This window comes from Polypterus senegalus, chromosome 2 (assembly GCF_016835505.1).
Source record: "Polypterus senegalus isolate Bchr_013 chromosome 2, ASM1683550v1, whole genome shotgun sequence".
NCBI classification, from domain to species: domain Eukaryota; kingdom Metazoa; phylum Chordata; class Cladistia; order Polypteriformes; family Polypteridae; genus Polypterus; species Polypterus senegalus.
In genome coordinates, this window is record NC_053155.1 from 167,287,422 (window position 1) to 167,308,676 (window position 21,255).

At 40.5% G+C, this 21,255-nt stretch overlaps 1 protein-coding gene across 1 annotated transcript in view; it reads right to left on the minus strand.

The window, feature by feature from the left end:
- The window catches only part of LOC120524434 (cell adhesion molecule 2-like), a 481,595-nt gene that overhangs the window by 141,931 nt on the left and 318,409 nt on the right, over positions 1–21,255 (minus strand). The gene's annotated exons all lie outside the window — the stretch shown is intronic.

Consider the following 21,255-nt stretch of genomic DNA (forward strand, 5'->3'; position numbering starts at 1 on the left):
TTATCTATATCTATATATATCTATATCTACATATATATGCATATACACACACACCTTTTTTAATGTCTTCATTGTTTATAATCTTTTAATATTCTTTGCACATAACCTTCTATATAATTGTAATATGCAGATTCTCATTCCAAGGAATTCTGTAAATGATCAGGTCATAATTTTGATGTTTTTATTTGATCCTTTTCATTTTGGAGTAAACTCACAATTTAAATATTGTTTCAAAAGAATCATACTTCATCTTACTCGTGCACTTGGAATATCTTGTAATCCAGACTTAATTTTTGTTACAAACACAGTTAACTGCAAAGAGTAAAGTTAATACAGAAGTTCCAGAAGTCCAAATTATTAAGAAAACTGAGTAAATGAGCTGACCAGATAATGCCATAAAATTATGATATTAAGCAAACATATTGTGTGGTTTCTGAAGTTTTCTGGGACCCCCCACCCCCAATGGGATGACACACCAGTAACGTGATTGTTGCATCTGTGGAGTGTTGCTTGTCTGTTGCAGAGGCAACTTGTGGTGGACAGCTGGGGCTACTGCCCAGCCGGGATGCCTGGAGGATGGAAGGGCCGGGAGAGGGACAATACCTCCCTCGGGACACGAAAGCTGCTGGAAGCTCAACCAGGGGCACCTGGACAGTTCTGGAGACATGGACTGCAGCACTTCTGCCACACCAGGAAATGCTGCCGGAAAAGGAAGCAGGTACACCCGGAGTGCTTCCGGGTGCCCATGTAGCACTTCCGCCACACCAGGAAGTGCTGCAGGAACATCATCATGGAGCACTGAAGCACATCCGGGTGCATTATAAAAGGGTCCATCTCACACCATTCAGGGAGCTGGAATCAGGAGGCAGAAGACAGAGCTTGCAGGAGAGGAGAGGAGAGGAGTGGAGAGGAGAGGAGGTGGCTAAGGAAAAAGAAAATAAAGAGAAAGAAAAGGAAAGAAAAAGACTGAGCTATTTATGTTGATTTGTGCACTGTGTGTTGTAAGAAGCAAAAAAGAAAATAAAAAAGTGTGAGTTTTGTTAGTGTGCCTCTTGTGTCTGTCTGTGTCAGGTTGGGTGGCTGGCATAGGTTTAGACATGGGTTCCACAAGAAACTGCAAAATCTCCTTTGAGATTTTGATGCATGCTGACTCATTAGCACCCTGCAGTAAATGCAGATTTTTTGACCATACATTCATATTGATGGTTCCACTGGCAAGTGAACTCACTGTTACTTCATTAAATCAGCTAGAGATGAAAAGTGCTTTGTGACATGGTACTTTATCCTGTTATTAGTATCACTTTGAAACAAGGTACTGTAGCTACTGCACTATTTAACTACTCACACCTGCCTGTACCTATAACACAAGGCAGTATGGATTTATAGATTAATGTTGTTTTAGCTGAATTTTAACCTTATTGAAATTAACATTATTAATGTTATTAATAATGGAATAAAGTCCAGAATATATGTATATATAGTTAGGGAATACAGTGATACTGCTTTAAACAGGAATAATCAATTGAAATCAGTAATTGATAGAAAATTTAGGCTTGTATAAAACATCATTTTTGATGGTAAGGATCTCTTGCAAGAGCTATTTGTTTGAATATCATTTTCCATTTTAAAAAAACCCTAAGGAAGTGCATTGGTAAAGCTGTACAAATAAGAAATGAGAGAAAAAATATCATTGCAATAAAAAAAATAAATCATTCTGATGTTGCAGCTACAGAATTAAACTAGTATAGAAATACTGAAGGGAAATGAAATAGCCAAAATTAAATAGGAATGAGTTAAAAGAATAAACACAAGCAAACTGCCTTGAAAAATGATGAATGCAAATGATCTTAAACAGACATGGAAGAAATCTGAAGAAGTCAAACAGAAAACTGTTTCCAAGTGCACAGCTGTGTGACAAACACAAAAGAGCCACAATCTTAAATCATCTCAAAGGAATACTAGATTTTGAGGGACAGACAAGACTTCACTGAGAGTAAATGGAATGACCTGCAGCTGCTGAGGTTTCAGTAAGTTCTGAAGAACGGGAGCACAGTTAGGTCTCCTTACTGAAATAATACAGGGAACAATAAGAAAACAACATATAACTGTTGGAATTAAAATACATTTATTTTTTTGTATGTATATCAAATGGCTATGGTAATTTAACAGCTACGTTCAACAGAAAAATCACAGGAGAGGAACCCTTCATTAAAGTGTTACAAAAAATAACATCTTTGGAAATTCACAAACAATAGATTCCACTGCTTTCCAGTTGATCAGACCAGCTAACAAACCATCATGGCTGATGAAAACAATAAAACGATGAACTCTTACATACGAAGACACATTTGGCAATGACAAAAAATTTATAGCTATAGAGGCAATGGAAATGCTTTTATTGAACACACTGGAAAACGTTTTGGTAAAGAAATTGATGATAAAGATACTTATCAAAAGATTGGAAGGAGGCGTGAGCCAATTTAAGCATCACAGGTACTGTAGTTGACAAACTGAGCCATATTTGCGAATGAAGCAAATAACTGATTTATTTCTAAATGATGAGAATTCTGAACACAGACAAATTTAAGTTATTGACCCTGATGAGTGCAAGAGAAGACACATAATTAGATAGCAGCAAAAGCTCAGCTGTAGCAAATTACTAATCAACAGCTGGGAATGAAGTGGTGATGTCTATAAAAATAAGAAACATTCAAGCACACGTAAAAGACAAACCTGTGTAGTAGGAATGCAGAATGGGAATTGCATCAATGAATAAAGACAAGAAAGTGAAAATGTGAGAGTGAAGAAATGTAGTATTGAGACAACCTGTACAAAACAGAGATGAAACATGGGCATTTAGGAAAGCAAAGTTTGGAATGAATTGTGTCTTATATTTCTATGAAAGATACAAAAATAAAAAAAATAGTAAGCTCAGCAAGGATGGAAGAAATATTGTCATGTACAAGTTAGAACCAGAGGAGTTTTAAAATAGTGTTGTATACAAAAGTATGACTATTTCAGTCTCCATTTGATATTACTTCCTTTAACAGGAAAAATAAAATTAAAATGTTTCCGGTTACCAGCTAAGAAGCTTGTTATTCTTGCTTTAGAACACTTTCTTTGTTCTTTGTAGCTGAGCTCTTCTAGCTGAAAAATATCTATTTGCTTGCCCTATATTTGTTAGATCTCAACATAGATTTTTTAACATCTTTTAAGTCTGGGGATTATGAAAATATAAATTTTTCACAATTCTAAGAAATTCACTGTTTATTTCGTGTAATGTTCTGGATTATTATGCTGATGAAAAATTCTTCAACTTTAGAGCTTCAATCACTGTGCTGAAGTTTGGGTTTGAGGTTGTTTAGTTCATTCCTCCTTTCAGCCAAACCATACTTTCTATGCCACTGACTATCACACAACACAGCACAACACAATCATAAATTTAGCCCCATGATTTATTGTTGGCAAAATTTTCTTATCTCCAACTGGTTCACCAATCATGCTCCAAATGTATCTTTTGTATTTTTGCTCAAAGTGCTTAGTTTCCTCATCACCTGGTTTCAAAATGTAGAGGAGATAATTGATTACATTATAAACTAGTAAGATAAAATATGTCAGCTACTTCATAAAAAATGCAGCATACAGGACAATCAGTCACTAGACCCTAATTCATCAACTTTTTTGTGACAGTAAGAAAATGTACCACTGTGTCGAGATAGTATCACCACAAATTTTTGTGAGATGCAGGGAGACCAGATGTCATGTTAGGCAGGCACTTAATTTGGGACAAGCAAACTAAATGAAAGGGAAATGAAACTAAGCAAAGTGAAAGTGATTAATTAGCAGCACAAGGGTGAATTGAAATAGAAGTTAGGGGTACAAGGAAGTAAAAACTGAAGCAGAATCTAGTCCTTGGCCTACCTTGAGGTAAACTAACTATGTCCAAAGGCTTTATTTGATGGAATTTATCCACTAATTGAGGATGCTACATTGTGCAATCTCTGAATTTATATTAGAACATACTGTATGTCATTGATGCGCTGCTCGTGAACACATGACACAAACTGCATGTCACAAAAACAAAACCATAATGACAAAATAAACTGTCAAAAAAGCTATCATTCAACACACAGAATAATGTTACTTTATGACATGCTGACAGAATTCTAGCTTCAACTACATGAATATTAAAAAACAGTATTTGGTGTTAATTTGAAAACAATGTGCTCAAAGCAATGGCTTTGAGATATCATTCTGCTCTTGCCATTTCAGGATGTTAAACCAGGCTGAAATTTGAATCAATACATTTTCAAACAAGTTAAATTAAATTATAAAATTAAAAAATCTCCTACAGTCAAGAATGCTATAAGAATTAAAGAAGGGGCTGCTCTTAACTGGTTTAGGTCATACAGTATCTTACTGGCAGACACTTTATAGTGTCTTTCTCATCTACTGCTCCTGTTAAATGTGGTGTTCCTCAGGGATCCATTTTGGGTCATATTTTATTTTTTATATATCTTCATCCTCTAGGAGCTATTTTGAGGAATTGTAATATTTATTTTCACTGTTATGCTGATGATGCACAGGTTTATATTCCTGTTTGTAACTCTGCAATTAATTGGCTGCATAATTGTCTTTTTGAGCCTGGATGGCTGGCAATTTTCTTGATCTCAATCAAAATAAAATGGAAGTGCTGATAGCTAGTTTTCCTGCCAAAGTTCAAATTGGTTTCAAACTTCTCGGCTCTTTCGCTGATTTTTGCAAACCTGAAGTCCATAATCTTAGTGTCATTTTTGACAGTAACCTCTCTTTTTAGAAACAGATTAACTCTGTAGTCTAGAGTTGCTTTTTCCAGCTTCATTATTTAACTAAGGTCAAACCTTTTTTTATCTCCTAGACATCTAGAGAAAGCTACTCATGTTTTTATCTATTCTTGGCTTGATTACTGCAACTCGTTGTATTCTGGGATCAGCAAATCCCTGATAGACAGGTTGCAGTTAGTTCAGAATGCTGCTGGCCGTTTTTTTGGTTGGGGGAAAAAATTTTTAATTCTATTTCTCCAATATTAGCTTCTTTACACTGGATGTCTGTTAGTTTCAGAATTGACATTAAAATTTTATTGCTGGTTTTTAAATCATTACATGGGTATGCTCCTGCCTGTTTATCTGAATTGTGTGTTTTACACCAGTCATCCAGAGAGCTTAAATTTACCGGTCAGTTGTCTCTTATTGTCCCTCGCACTAAGAGTGAAAATATGCAGCTGCTGCACCTCATCTGTGGAACTCTATACCTCATTGCATTAAGGAGTCACCTTCAAATGAACTGTTTAAAACTAGTTGGAAGATTCATTTCTGTTCTCTAGCTTTTGGTAACCGTCACTGATACTGATGGTTGCCCTACTCTTATTCATTTTCTTTTTAATTTCCTGAACTTACTGCCTGCTGTTTTTTTGTTTTATTGTACTTTATTTCTATTTTTATATTTATGTTCATTATATATTTTAATGTAAAGCACTTCAACTACAGTACTTGTTACTTGTGGATCACAAGGGGGTGCACCAGTCACCCTACTTATTCGACACAGACAGGCAAAGATAAAAGTGCAGGTGCAACACACATTTATTTTTCCTTTTTCCTGTGGGAAACGCCTTCCCCTGTTACCCACATGTACGTCACAGTTCGGCACTACAGAAAAGCACGAACACCTTTCTTTCTTTCTTTCTTTCTTTTTTTTGCCTCCACTCCTCCAGCAAGCTTCTTCCTTTTTGACCCAACTCTGGATCCCAGAGTAGATGCTGCTGGCTTCTTTTATAGGGCACCTGGAAGTGCTCCAGGTGCTGGTTGACCTAGTTCTGGCAGCACTTTCAGGTGTGGCAGAAGTGCTGCAGTTAAGGGCTCAGCAGCAGTTGCAGCACCCCCTGGCAGCCCCCATGGAACCCAACAGGGCTTCACCAAACTCCAGCTCCCATGGAGCCCTGCAGGAGTCATTCCAGCATATTGGTGTTTTGGCCAGGCAAAGGCCATGGCCATACGTCACATAGTGATGTTGTTTTAAATGTGCTCTATAAATAAGTTGACATTGATGTTGACAAGAATATTATTAGATTTAAGATTTCTGTGAGTAAAGTGCAAGGTTTTAAAGATTACTTTGAAATTTACTGCAGGCTAAGATAATAAGGATAACAAATCTACCTGAGAAATGTCCTAAGAATACTGTACAAATATGGTAGTGATATTAATTGATTGAGTGAGATAATAGGAAAGTAAATATCAAAGATTAAAAAATCCATCCATCATTCAACCCACTATGTCCTAACTACAGGGTCATGGGGGTCTGCTGAAGCCAATCCCAGCCAACATAGGGCGCAAGGCAGGAAACAAACCCCGGGCGTGGTGCCAGCCTACCGCAGGGCACACACACCAGGGACAATTTAGGATTGCCAATGCACCTAACCTGCAAGTCTTTGGACTGTGGGAGGAAACTGGAGTACCCAGAGGAAACCCACACAGACATGCAAACTCCACGCAGGGTGGACTTGGGGAAGCGAACCCGGGGTCTCCTAACTGTGAGGCAGCAACGCTAACCACTGCACCACCATGCCGCCCAGAAAAAATTCTATACAAAATGTTTTATTATATTTGTACAAAAAAAAAATACACCAATCAGCACCCAATACTGTAAAAACTAATTTAAAATGGAAGGAATATTAGATTAATAAATATCAGGAGTATATTAACAGAAAGTAGTATTTATCCTAATTAAATTAAGGAAATTTATCATTTGGTAAAGTACTAATTTTCCAATATCTAAAAGATAACACATAAGTGACCTGTAATAAATTCTTCAAGGAATAGTTTTTAAGTTTTTCATTTCATTTATAATTATTTTGTTTTACAGTCTGAGAGCATTTTAATGTTTTATAAGCCATGAAAAACATCATCGCTGCAACAGAAGTGTTAATATTATTAACAATAATCTCACTGCACCTTAACGGACATGCTATTTTTAACTTCATGAAAAATACATTTTCAAAATAAATTTGACATCTTTCAGAATTAAGTTCAGTCCTTTATTTCCTGAAGACATCAAAAATTAGGTATGCTTTGAATTTCTATTTTTTTTATTTTTAATTATAAAGCTCTTATAATTTGCATTGCAACAAATAGATTTCTGATCAGTCAGACAAACAATGCACTCAGTTTATAATAGCTTGTAATAGCATAATAACTCCAACAGCTCCTATCCAACCCATTCAAAGAGCAGTAAATCTAAGGACTTCATGTGATGTAACCAGTCATAAATAGTGACGATTAGCTGAGGTCCAGCATATTTAATTAATTAGAAAAACATTAACAATTACTTGTCATATCCTTAACATTTTTTTTAGCTTTTTTCATTAAATTAATTTTAGTTCCTTATCTATCTATCTATCTATCTATCTATCTATCTATCTATCTATCTATCTATCTATCTATCTATCTATCTATCTATCTATCTATCTATCAAACACAAAGTTGAGTCACTCACTAACATCAACAAAAATTCTATTTCTTGGTTAGCTAAAAAGATGAAATATGGCAGGATGGTACATCTACACTAGTAGGTAACCACCAAGGATATAATATCTCAAAAAACACCTTGACAGATTTGACTGAAATTTAGTGACACTGTTGAAAAAAATAAAATCATTCAACATGTGTTTTTTAATTTGATGATATTTGTTAATAATGTTCAAGTGAGTGGGACTTTTGCACATTCCAAATTACACGACAACACTGACAGTGATCAGTGGGTCATGCCAGTTGATGTAAATTAAAGCCATGAGCAGAAAACAAAGTGAAAACAGCAAAGTTTGGCAACTTACTTAGAAATCCTGTTCCTGTGGTAATCCACCACCACACACATTGACAGTTTACATCAAGAGGTTACATATTAGTTGTGTGTTTATAAGTGAGCTAGTTCAGTTTGTATCTGTGTATACATGGCCAAACTTAGTGAAGCAGTATGCAGAGAAAAGTGTATTCTACCTTCAGTAGAACATACAATTGATATATTTTAGTAGACACTCTAGTTTTCAGCAAGTTAGATGTAAGCATGGGATTCTGGCAGATATCACTAACATATGACTCTGCTAAGTACACTACATTTATCATTTCTTTTGGGAAGTCTTTCTTTTGCTGTGTTTTCCTTAGGGACTGTATTTGAGTCAGAGCATTTCTAAAACACAATGGTGACTGTGGTAAGGTTCTGTCATATTACACAATATTTGCATTAATTTTCTGTGATAGACTTCATTTACATAATCTTAGTGAGTTGAAGGCAGTTGCGGCATGTTCCTATGATTTTCAATTACATAATCTGACACCCAACAACTCTATCCAGCCAACCTGCGACTCAGCTCTACAAAGTCAAAGTTGTGAGTGGGGACTTTGTGTGTATAAGAGCTGACAAACAATGAGTTACCAGCAGGATGTACAATGCATATAATGCAGTGACAAGGAATAAGGAACATGGGAGTTTTAGACCTCACCAACAGAAAACAGATATGTCTATCTGAGATTGTGGCTGAACTCACTGTAAATGTAAACTGTACAACACTGGCTGTACCAGGCAGTACATTATTGATTGTCAGAACAATGAGTAAGCATATGAGTCTTTGTTTTAGGTCCTTCTATATAATGTAATAAAAACAACAGCCCTCATGCCAATACAAAAATCTTATTTACTGCTTTTCTTGCAAGACATTTCTTGCAATCTACATAGGTGAAAGAGACTGATTCCAGATTTTTCAGGGATCACATTAAAGCAGTGAAGACCTTTCAAAACCTACTATATGGCACTTCACATATCTTATTTGTTTGGGTTCTTTCACATACAGTAATTTCGAAGGCCCCTTTCAAAGAAACTCAGAATAAGCTATTCCAAGCTTTGGATCACATACAGTATTTCTCTGGGGCTTAATATCCAACTATGTATTTGATTTCTCCTTTTACCTTCTGCAACACCAACTTTTCACATCTACTCGTGCCTTTCAGGTCTTTCATCTCCCCAGCTTTGGTCCCTCTTTCCTTATTGGAAATGTTTGGGCACTCCTGAGAAAATGACATATTTTGTTGATTTTTCAAGTGAAGAGTATTAAATACAACCCCCGAAACAAATGTAATACATTAACTTAAACATAGAAAAAGAAAATAAAATAGTAATTTTGACATATGCAAAAGTTAGCATCTTTTCAATTGTAAAAACTTCATTAACTTTTAGACCTGAATTGACTCATTAAGACTTGTAAAGTAGGTAAATAGCTGTCATCAGGAATTGTCAGCTTGCAACAATTCCATTCTAATTCTAGTGCTAGATAAATTCCGACTCATCAACACTTTGGTAACGCTGAATAACCATTAGCTCCTCTTCCAAACTCATAGATGATCTGAATAGTAAGATAATTTATGGATGGAATGTTGGAGAAAACTATAAAAATATAGCTAAAATATATCTTGAAGTTTCTACTGCTATGAATATGATAAAGAAATGTCAGTTGAGAGGAACAGTGCAAGTCAAGAAAAGATCTGGAATAGCAAAAAAGGGACAGCATTTCATGAAAAGAACATATTGCCAACTGTTAAACATATCTGTGGATCCATCATGCTTTGGGACTGGCAGAAGCAAAAGAAACATTTCAGGCACAAAGAGAAAATGGATTCCAGTCATTATCTGAAAGTTCTGGAGACATATTTCATGCAATCCATCAAGAGACTCAGGCTACCTCAAGAAATGAAAGCTGAAGTTTTTGGAATGGTCCTCACAATCCCCAGACCTGAATATTTTTCAAAAACCTGTAAGTAGATCTAAAGCACGCTGTGCATATGTCATGTTTCAGTCAGCATTTCTCCCGACTGGTGTTCAAATTTGTGTATTTTATGTAATTTTGTATCATTATGTTTGTATCACACACACACACACTAAGCACACACTAGGGACAATTTTGAATCGCCGATGCAACTGACCTGCATGTAGTTAGGATATAACAGGTTGGATAATGGATGGATGTTTGTATCAATTTTTCTTTTGTTGTTTATATATATTATTCTTTGTGTTTATCTGATTATGTCCCATGTGTTTTATGGCAGGACCACCTGCAAATCAAAGCCAGGAACTGCCCTCCACTCTATTTATTGGAGGGCCTCCCATAGTTCCTGGCAGTTCATGTTGAATGTGCTAGGGGTTAAAGTGTCATTTGTGTTTTTGCTGTGCTTTATTACTTTTCCTGATTTCTGGATATTTGAACCTGTACACTATTTTTGACTTTGCCTTTGAATTCTGTATTTCGACTTTGTTTGCAGGCAATTCTTTTATGCTTTTTGGGGCTTCATATATTTTGATCTTTTGTTTAAAATAAATCCTTTATTTCAAAAAGATCATCCAAGGCCTTTGTGTTTCTAGTCAGGTTTTGACAGTATTCTCCCCTAGAGGGCAACTTTGAATGTATTTTTGGTACTTGTGGGCTTTTAGGACTCCCGAGTCATGACAGAATGAACTGCGGTCAAGGTAAAACAAATCGTCAATGCTGCAGCAATGATGTGCAGATTGAGCTGTAGTTTTTGAAGTATTTGCTGGAAATGGCAGATGAGTTATGCTACTATGATACACCATTTCACATTTACAGAATGTACAGAACACAATATTATTTGGCTTTAGCTTAAAGTACTCCCATACTTTAGAAGTTCATGGTCGTTTACACAAAGGATCTGCAGAAGAACTAGGTGCTGCCATGTTGATCTCTTGAAAGATGGTAAAAACATGATGCTTTGACATATGCTGCACCAACTGACAAATTTAAATAATTGTGTATGTTGACTAGGTCAACACGGTGTGTCACGCACGTGTGAGTAGGGGGCCGCGGACGGACCCAAATAATATCGCAAAATCATATGCCAGGAGGGAGTGGCGGGTACTAACCTTTCTCTCTTTGTTTCCCGCAGAAAGAAAGACGCACCGCCGCCATGAATCTGCCTGCAGCACTACTTGCACTACGCTACTTCCGCCCTTTCTCAGTCTACTACTTGTGACGTCAGCAATCCCACCATCCAACTCGGCTCCTACCCAGCATACCTCTCTTCTTCCAGTCCCTCCTCCATAAATGTTCCTCCTCCGCCATCTTTGGGCGGTCGACTCTGTGATACAATCACGTACTGACCGTTGTTAATGACTGTAATATATTTTGTGATATTTCTACACTATACGGGGCCAGAAACCCCAAACCTTTATGCTTGTTTGTGTATTCTTTTACAGTGGCATAGTCGGCAGGATTCAGAAGTCCGAATATGTCAGAAGGACAGGACCTGAACAGCGTGCTGCAAGGGATGGCGGCACAGATACAGTCCCTTCAACTCGAGCAGGCTGCAACAAAGCAGGAACTTGAAGATACCAAGGCAAGATTGGCCACCGCAGAGACGGTAAGACCAGATCCGCCATGACCTCCACCACCTCCAATCGCTCCATTGACTGAGGCGGACGATACAGAATCATATCTCGGCATATTTGAGAGGACGGCCACCCGGAACCAGTGGCAGCGAACCGAGTGGGTGTCTATCCTGGCACTATACTTGAAAGGTCCCGCGCAGCGGGCTTATTAAGACCTCCCCTAGGAGGAGGCCGCGAATTATGACCACCTGAAGGCGGAGATCCTGGGGCGCTATGGCATCACGTCGAACCAGCAGGCGAGCGAGTGGCGTAACTGGCAATTTGACCCCGATCGGCCTGGCAAGAGCCCAGGCCTTTGAATTCTGGGGCAAAATGGGGCGCTGGTTACGGCCCAAAGGTCCCCAAGCCTGGAGAGTCATAGAAACAGTGGTGTGTGAGTGGCTAGTCAACGCCATGCCCAGTTACCTCGTCCAGCAGGTCCAACGCCACCCCTTCAAAGACATGAAGGGTCTCCTGGACATCCTGGAGCGTCGGAAAGGTCAGCTCGCGGGGCCCTACAGGGTCGTGCCGTCACCCCCAAGCCCACTTGCCGTGCTGTGGAAGCATCGACAAAGCCCAGAGAAAAGCCGGCCTCTCCGCGCTATTTCAAGTGTGGAGTGCACTTGGGCCACTGCAGAAAGGTACTGTGCTCTGTCGCACCCTCTGGCTATCCCTAATATGGGAGTGGTATTGGTGAATGGGTACTCGGTTGTGGCTCTATTTGATTCCTGCAGCAACATAACCATTGTAGCTAGCTGTTATATTTTACCGCAACAGTGGCTAAAACAACAATTACAAGTCACTTGTCAACAGTGGAATGATGATTCCCTGAAGTTTGCCTGGAATGCTATTGTTTTCCCCGGCAGCTGCCAGGCTGACAGTTCCATACCACGGGAACCCTACTTTGTTTTAGAAAATAATCTGTTGTATCGAGTCGCGACGCATGTGGGCGAGGTACGGAACTTGTTGCTAGTACCGCGTACCTTCCGGCGGGAGGTTTGCGAACTAGCTCATGCCCACCTCCTAGTAGCCCACCTTGGGGCCAAGAAAACCTTAGAGAGAATAAAGCTCCATTTTTATTGGCCTGGAATTAATGACGAGGTCTGACGTTTCTGTCAGTCCTGCCTGGAATGTCAGACCCGTCAGATACCTAGGAGGGACCGAGCTCCTCTCGTTCCAAAACCCCTGATTGACGTTCCCTTTGACAGGATAGGGGTAGACCTTGTAGGACCCCTGAAGTCCTTGAACTGTGGCCATAAATATATATTGGTCATGGTCGATTACGCAACTCGATATCCAGAGGCGGTTCCGCTACGCTCCGCTAACACAAAAAACATTGTACGGGAATTGGTCAACCTGTTTTCTAGGGTGGGTTTACCCAAAGAAGTCCTTACAGACCAGGGTACACCCTTTACCTCGGATACGTTCAGGGAGGTTGCCAAGTTACTCCGTATTAAGCATCTGAAGACGTCTGTCTATCACCCGCAAACAGACGGGTTGGTAGAACGGTTCAATCAGACTCTCAAGCAGATGCTGCGCAAGGTAGTCAGCGCAGATGGTAGAAACTGGAATCAGCTCTTGCCTCTCGTGCTTTTTGCTTATCGGGAGGTACCCCAAGCCTCTACGGGTTTCTCCCCTTTTGAACTGTTATATGGACGCCAGCCTCGGGGACTTTTGGATATAATAAAAGAAGGATGGGAAGCTGAGGCTCTGCCCTCCATGAATGTATTAGAGTATGTGGCGCAACTGCACGACAGGCAAAACAGAATTAGACCCCTCCTAAAAGATCACATGACTCGTGCGCAAGCAGCACAAGCACAGTGTTATAATCGCAACTCGACTCTCCGGGAATTTCATCCTGGGGATCGAGTGATTGTGCTCGTTCCCACCTCCCACTCCAAACTGTTGGCCCATTGGCAAGGGCCATACGAGGTTAAAGAAAGAAAGGGACTCGTTGATTATTTGGTAAAACAGCCGAATCGTCGGCCGAGCGAGAGGGTATACCACGTGAATTTTTTTAAAACCTTGGAAAGACAGGGACGAAGCTCCTGACCCTGGTAGGACCCTCTCCCTTTTCGCTTGCACTCCAGCCCCTAACCTCGGACCAGACCTAACACCCCTACAGCGACAGGAGTTAAAACAAACGATCCTGTCCATCCCCGAAATGGTGAGTGAGTCACTGGGCCGTACTTCACTGATTGAGCATGACATCATCATAGAACCCGGCGTGGTAGTCCGGGAGAGACCCTATCGCCTCCCGGAAGCAAAACGCGCAGAGGTAGAACTTGAAGTCCAACGCATGTTGGACATGGACATTATTGAAGAAAGCCATAGTCCCTGGTCCAGTCCTATCGTTCTCGTTTCCAAGCCAGATGGCTCTTGGAGATTCTGTAATGACTTTAGATGTCTTAACCAGGTCTCCAAATTTGATGCCTACCCGATGCCCCGGGTGGATGACCTCATTGAAAGATTGGGTACGGCTCGATATTTGACTACCCTGGACATGACTAAAGGGTACTGGCAAATTCCCTTAATGGCATCGGCCAAAGAAAAAACTGCCTTCAGTACCCCTAGTGGATATTGGCAATACAAGGTCCTGCCATTTGAGCTGCACGGGGCACCAGCAACCTTCCAACATCTGGTAGACAGAGTGCTAAAGCCCCACCAGTCCTATTGTGCCGCCTACCTGGATGATGTAGTCATCTATTCCGGCACCTGGAAGGAACATCTTTTGCAGGTATTCGTTGTCCTTGCAGCACTAGCGAAGGCTGGTCTCCGCATCAATCCTCGTAAATTTTTCTTCGGCCTGAAGGAGGCCAAGTATTTAGGCTACCTAGTGGGACGGGGACAGGTGAAACCACAATGTTCCAAAGTAAAAGACATCCTGGAATAGCCCCGTCCAAATACCAAGAGACAGGTGCAGGCTTTCTTAGGGCTAGCGGGGTACTACCGACGGTTTGTGCCCCACTTCTCTGAAAGGGTAGCACCCTTGACTAACTTGACAAAGAAGGGCGCTCCCTTATACGTGGTATGGAATGACTAGGCGGAACGAGCATTCAGTGACTTGAAGAAGGCCCTAACCTCGGCACCAATATTAAAAACCCCTGATTTTTCTCTGCCTTTTATTCTCCAGACCGATGCTTCGGACACAGGCCTGGGCACCGTGTTGAGCCAAAGCGTCGTTGGTGTTGAGCACCCCGTGATGTACCTGAGCCGGAATTTGCTGGACCGGGAGACTAGGTATACGGCAGTGGAAAGGGAAGCTTTGGCCATTAAGTAGGCGGTGACTCATCTATGGTATTACCTGTTGGGTCGTGAGTTCACTCTAGTGACTGATCACACTGCTCTTCAGTGGATGGCACTACATAAGGAGTCGAATCCCCGAGTCACCAGGTGGTTTCTGGACCTGCAGCCCTACAAGTTCACCGTCACTTATCGTCAGGGCAAACTTTAGGCCAATGCAGATGCCCTCTCCCGACTCCACGACCTCTCGGTTTGGTCTGCCCAACCCAACGGGTCTGGGCTGGGAGGGGGTCGTGTCATGCACGTGCGAGTAGGGGGCCGTGGACGGACCCAAATGATATCGCAAAATCATATGCCAGGAGGGAGTGGCGGGGTTCTAACTTTTCTCTCTTTGTTTCCCGCAGAAAGAAAGACGCACCGCCGCCATGAATCTGCCTGCAGCACTACCTGCACTACGCTACTTCCGCCCTTCCTCAGTCTACTCCCACTATCCAACTCGGCTCCTACCCAGCATACCCCTCTTCTTCCGGTCCCGCCTCCATAAATGTTCCTCCTCCGCCATCTTTGGGCGGTCGACTCTGTGATACAATCACGTACTGACCGTTGTTAATGACTGTAATATATTTTGTGATATTTCTACACTATACGGGGCCAGAAACCCCAATCCTTTATGCTTGTTTGTGTATTCTTTTACAGGTGTAACAGCAGTACAAATGTCTCTGAACTTGAGGTAATCTGCAATAAAGAATGGGCACAAATTTCCATATCTAGAATAGAAAGACTCATAGCTGGCTGCAAAAAGCATTTGCAAGCTACGATGCCTGTCAAAACGGGTAGTCACTAAGTATTGTAAGTGTGGCTTAAAGCAGATAACAAGGCTGAAGACTTTAACTTGTCAGCCATTTTATTTATACCGAAGAGAACAAAAACCACAAGTACACATGAGTAGACACTGTTTCCATCACTGAAAAAATCTCACTCTTCACGGAAACACTGCCCTCTCAGTCTAAAAGTGACAGCCAAACAATACACATACAGGAAACTGGAAAGCAATAACGCCAAACAAAACTTTTAAGTTGGCAGTACTAACATTGCCCAAATCTTTGCACAAATCATAATTACCATCTTACTTTTTCCTGTGTTTAAGTTCATTAAATAAAATATAACACTGCCTTAAAAGATGACTAAAGACTTGACGTGTTTGAATGTCTGTTTGTTGCAGGGGTTGTATTTAATATTTGTCACTTTGAAAATCAACAAAATGTGTAATTTTTTCAGGGGTGCCTAAGTCTTTACATAACTGTGATATGTAACCTTGTTTTTCTTTTAAGCATGGGCATAACCTTTACCTTCTTTTGTGCTGAAAGACCTTTCTTCCACTGGTACCGGAGAACAGAGCAACAATTTTAAGCAAGAGCTGTCATCAGTGCATGTTCTCATATTACATGATTTCAACAAAGAGTTGAATACATCTGTAAACACAGAATCATTTGAACATGGTACAGTGCTGTTACAGAGGCAAGGGAAAAATACACTTTGAGGTATTTTAACATGGATTGATCAATGCTATATACATGAGGAAAATTAAGTATTAAGCCTTACCTGGCCATGTGAAAAATTTAGAGGCTTTGTCACTGGACCAAACTGAGTTACAAATGAATGAATAACTGCTGGTGAATTGTCTGGGAGGACAAGCCATTTGTACTATTCCATCCAAAATCCAGAGTTTCTATATAAGACTGATAAGATACTCTTACAATATTAGGCTTGTATCAGGAGTTGTGGTATTGTATGAAGAAGTCAGGAGTGGCAGAGAAGTACATAAGAGTTGTACAGGATATGTACGAGGGAAGTGTGACAGTGGTGAGGTCTGCGGTAGGAGTGACAGATGCATTCAAGGTGTAGGTGGGATTACATTAAGGATTGGCTCTGAGCACTTTCTTATTTGCAGTGGTGATGGAAAGGTTGACAGACGATATTAGACAGGAATCCCCATGGACTATGATGTTTGCTGATGACATTGTGATCTGTAGTGACAGTAGAGAGCAGGTTGAGGAGACCCTGGAGAGGTGGAGATATGCTCCAGAGAGGAAAGGAATGAAGGTCAGCAGGAATAAGACAGAATACATGTGTGTAAATGAGAAGGAGGTCAGTGGAATGGTGAGGATGCAAGGAGTAGAGTTGGGGAAGGTAGATGAGTTTAAATACCAGGGATCAACAGTACAGAGTAATGGGGTTTGTGGAAGAGAGGTGAAAAAGAGAGTGCAGGCAGGGTGGAATGGGTGGAGAAGAGTGTCAGGAGTAATTTGCGACAGACGAGTATAAGCAAGTGTGAAAGGGAAAGTCTACAGGACGATAGTGAGACCAGCTATGTTATATGGGTTGGAGACGGTGGCACTGACCAGAAAGCAGGAGACAGAGCTGGAAGTTGTAGAGTTAAAGATGCTAAGATTTGCACTGGGTGTGATGAGGATAAATAGGATTAAAAATGAGTACATTGAGAGTCAGCTCAAGTTGGATGGTTGGGAGTCAAAGTCAGAGAGGTGAGATTATGTTGGTTTGGACATGTGCAGAGGAGAGATGATGAGTATATTGGGAGAAGGATGCTAAAGATAGAGCTGCCAGGGAAGAGGAAAAGAGGAAGGCCTAAGATTTGTAGACATGCAGGTGATGGGTGTAACAGAACAACATGCAGAGGACAGAAAGATATAGGCAACCCCTAACGGGAGCAGCTGAAAGAAGAAGAAGTTGTTATAGAAAGGGATAAGAAAAAGATGGATACGCAAACCTTTAATAGAACACATAAACTTATAAATCTAGGAGTTCTCAGACCAGGAGAGAAAGTATGGCTCAGTAACACAAATTAGTAAGGTGGTGTGATATCCATGCATGAAACTTTTAAGTTGATGCGTCTAAGGCAAGAGTCACAAACTCATGCGTTACGCTGCAGAAAACATCCTGTGTAATCCCAGTGCCAAAAAATGGTATTCCAGTAATCCCAAGGACTTCAGACCAGTTGTTCCTACTTCATACATCATGAAGACCTTTGTGAGGCTGGTCCTAAAAGAGCTACAAACTCTTGTTTCAGATACTCTGGATCCTCTGCAGTTTGCCTATTAGATACATATAGGGGTGGAGGATGCTTTCATCTGCATGCTCCACTGGGCCTACTCCTATTTGGACAAAGCGGGCACCACAGCCAGGATAATGTTCTTTGATTTTTTTTTCAGTTCCTCTAACACCATTTTGCCTCATTGACTGGTGAAAAAGCTCAAGGATTTGAATCATGATGCTCCTACATATCATGGACTGCCTGACCAACAGACAGCAGTTTGTAAGGCTGAAGGACTGTGGTCAAAAACGGTTGTGTGTAATATTGGAACAATTCAGAGAACTGTCCTGTCTCCCTTCCTGTTTACCCTCTACACAACGGATTTACAGCACAATACCAGCACTTGCCATTTACAGAAAATTTCAAATGACTCCTCCATCAAAAGGTTGCATTAATAATGCAGATGAGTCAGAGTACAGGAAGATCGTGGAAGACTTTGTCTTATGGCGCAAGAATGACAATCTGCAACTCAACATTACCAAGATAAAATAGCTGCTGGTGGACATCCAGCATTCCAAGGAGCCTCTGAGATATATCACCATTCAGGGGCATAATGTGGAAATGGTGCAGAGCTACAAGTACCTGGGGGTTCATATAGACAACAAAATGGGCTGGTCTGATAACAAAATGGTGCTGTACAAGAAGGGTCAGAGCAGACTGTACTACATAAGGAGACTCAGGTCTTTTGATGCATACAGTGTGGTATCCGGCCGGGACGCCCAGGAGGACCGGAGGAGGGCTTGTGTTGGGGGCCTTGGGTAAAGGGCTTGGAAGCCCAGCCCTGTAGGGACCCGTGGCTACCACCAGGCTGCGCCCCAGTGCCTGAATATCCCTGGAGCCCAGCACTTCCGCCACACCAGGAAGGTGTCTACGGAGGAGTGCCGGGAAGCAGCTGGAGCCCATCCGGATTCCTATTTAAGGGGCTGTCTCCCTTCAGTCGATGGTGGAAGTCGGGTGGAAGAGGATGGAGCTAGAGAGAGGACGGGAGGCGGCCAAGAGAGAGGCACAAAGACTGTGAGGCCTGGACATTTGGGGGAACGGTGCTGGAGGCCCAGGGAAGTGCACTAAGATCATTATTGTAAATAATTGTAAAATAAACGTGTGTTGGGTGAACATAAGATGTCCGCCTGTCTGTGTCCGGGTTGAAGTTCACAACAGCAAGCTGCTGGAAGTGTTCTATAAGTCCATAAAAGCTAGTGTGTTGTTCTACACTGCAGTCTCCTGGGGATGCAACTTCAGTGCAAAAGATTCACAATGCCTGAACAAACTAATCAGGAAAACCTGTTACATTACACAGGACACACTGAAAGATGTTCTGGAAAAGAGGATGGTGTTTTCTTGGAGCACTTTTAACCATACACTCATTGTACCATTCTGTGGATCTTCTTTGACCAATGATATGAGGCAATTCAATGTTTTCTGCCATGGATGTGATAAATTCATTTTGAAATATTTACACAATATACATTTTTTTTTATGTATTCATTTATCGATCAATCACTTGATTGTATTATTTGTCATGTGAGTCTTTATTCTTATTTAATGTTTATGATGAAGGATGTATCTGAATTTTCCCTTTGGGATTAAGAATCTAATCTAATCTAATCTAATTCTTCAACATTTAAAACATGTTAAAAATGGCCCCCAATGAGCATTCACTTTTAACACATAATGTATTCATATACTGTATAATTTATTTGAATTAAATTTACACCTGCCATTAAATGTGACTTCAGTGTCCACTCACATGTATCTGCACATTGAATGCAGGGTTGCTACTAAAATATAGTTAGAATAGAAACAGGCTGCTCGTAATGGCCCAACAAGACAATGTGAGAAGTGGGTGACATGCTACATTGCCATAAAGACCTAATGTTTAAGCAGGATGCCAAAGATGTGATAGTGTCATGAAAAACATGGTAGATCAACTTTATATATGCTGCTGCCACTCCACTCAGTTTTTAAAGGTGAACAGTTTAGTGTCAGTGCTGATCACCCTTCTGTGACAACCACCCTACATGCCTTTTTTGTCTTTTCCACTGACTAAATTGTTGTATGTGCACAGAAAATGCATTAGCATTTCCACTCCTTTTAAATGTGATCGCTATCTGTTTCTGACCAACTCTGAATGTGGTCTGTGTAATTCATCATCAGCAAGTTTACAACTGTTTTTTTAATGAGGTGAAGTGCCGCATGTAAATGGATGCATTTTGATTTAGCTAGAAATTCTGCACTCTTAATCAAGTTTCTGCACTCCTAATTGAGTTCCCACTCCATGACTGTGTCATGGTGCAGGCTTCAGAGAACCATTGGCGTAGCTTGAAAGGCCAAAGGAGAACACTTTTCACATGGAGCTCTAAATCATGTTCAATGGGTTGTGACTGTTGCTTTGAGTAATTTTTAGCATTTTGTTTAACGTATTGTTTGGGAATTTTGATGTAATTGGGATGGAACTGGTGTTTAATAGTAGTTCCCATTTGCATGCATTTTATTCAGTAACATATGTTTGTTGCAGGTATTGTTATGGTATAACAGCAGTAAGGTAGTTACAGTAGGACTAATTTCACTGAACACACCATAGGTCTTAACTCTACAGTTCCTGTATGTCAGACGTGTAGCAGGTTTCATGTGCGTCTGCAGAAGATGCCTATGGAGGAGTTGCAGTCAATGCTACAGTTGGGACTCACTAGTGAATGGTGTAGGTTAGTCATGCTAGTATGGAAAAAGACAAATAGGTTTTTGCATGGATTGTTCACATTAAAAACACAATTTCATCTATTGACCATGAACCTATGCCTAGGATAGATGAAACAATTAGGTCCAGCTAAGTTTTTATCTACTTTAGACCTGTGAAAAGGATACTGGCAAGAGGCGCACAAACCACTATAGCCTTTTAAATCACCTGGTGGTTTGATTTATTTTACCATCATTACCTTTTGGTTTTCATGTCACAGCCATCTATTTTTAGAGAGTAAGGAACATTGTTTAAAGATGTGAAGAATCATAAGCTAACATCTACAGAGATGACACTGTCATATGTAGTGAATTCTGTCACTTGTTCCATCTTCAAAACACACAATTTGTTCCATCATCAAGATGTTTTTAACAGATTGAAACAAGCTGGCTTAGTGGTAAAACCTAAGAAGTATGTGCTGGCCAGGAAGAAAGTGCAATACCTGGAGTATACTATTGGTGGATGGGTCATAAAACTACAAATGAACAAGGTGACTGTTATCCTGGCTTTCCAGCATCCAACCACCCCACCAAATAAAAGGTCCATTCTTTTCTTGGACTGGTGGATTGGTACAGATGGTTCATTCCCAGACTTAATATTCCATCAATCAATCTCCTTTGCAAGAAAGTGTCTAACAAGATACAATGGACTGATAAATTTGAAAAGGCACATATTGTAAAGTCCTATTTGTGAATGCCCTGTTTTA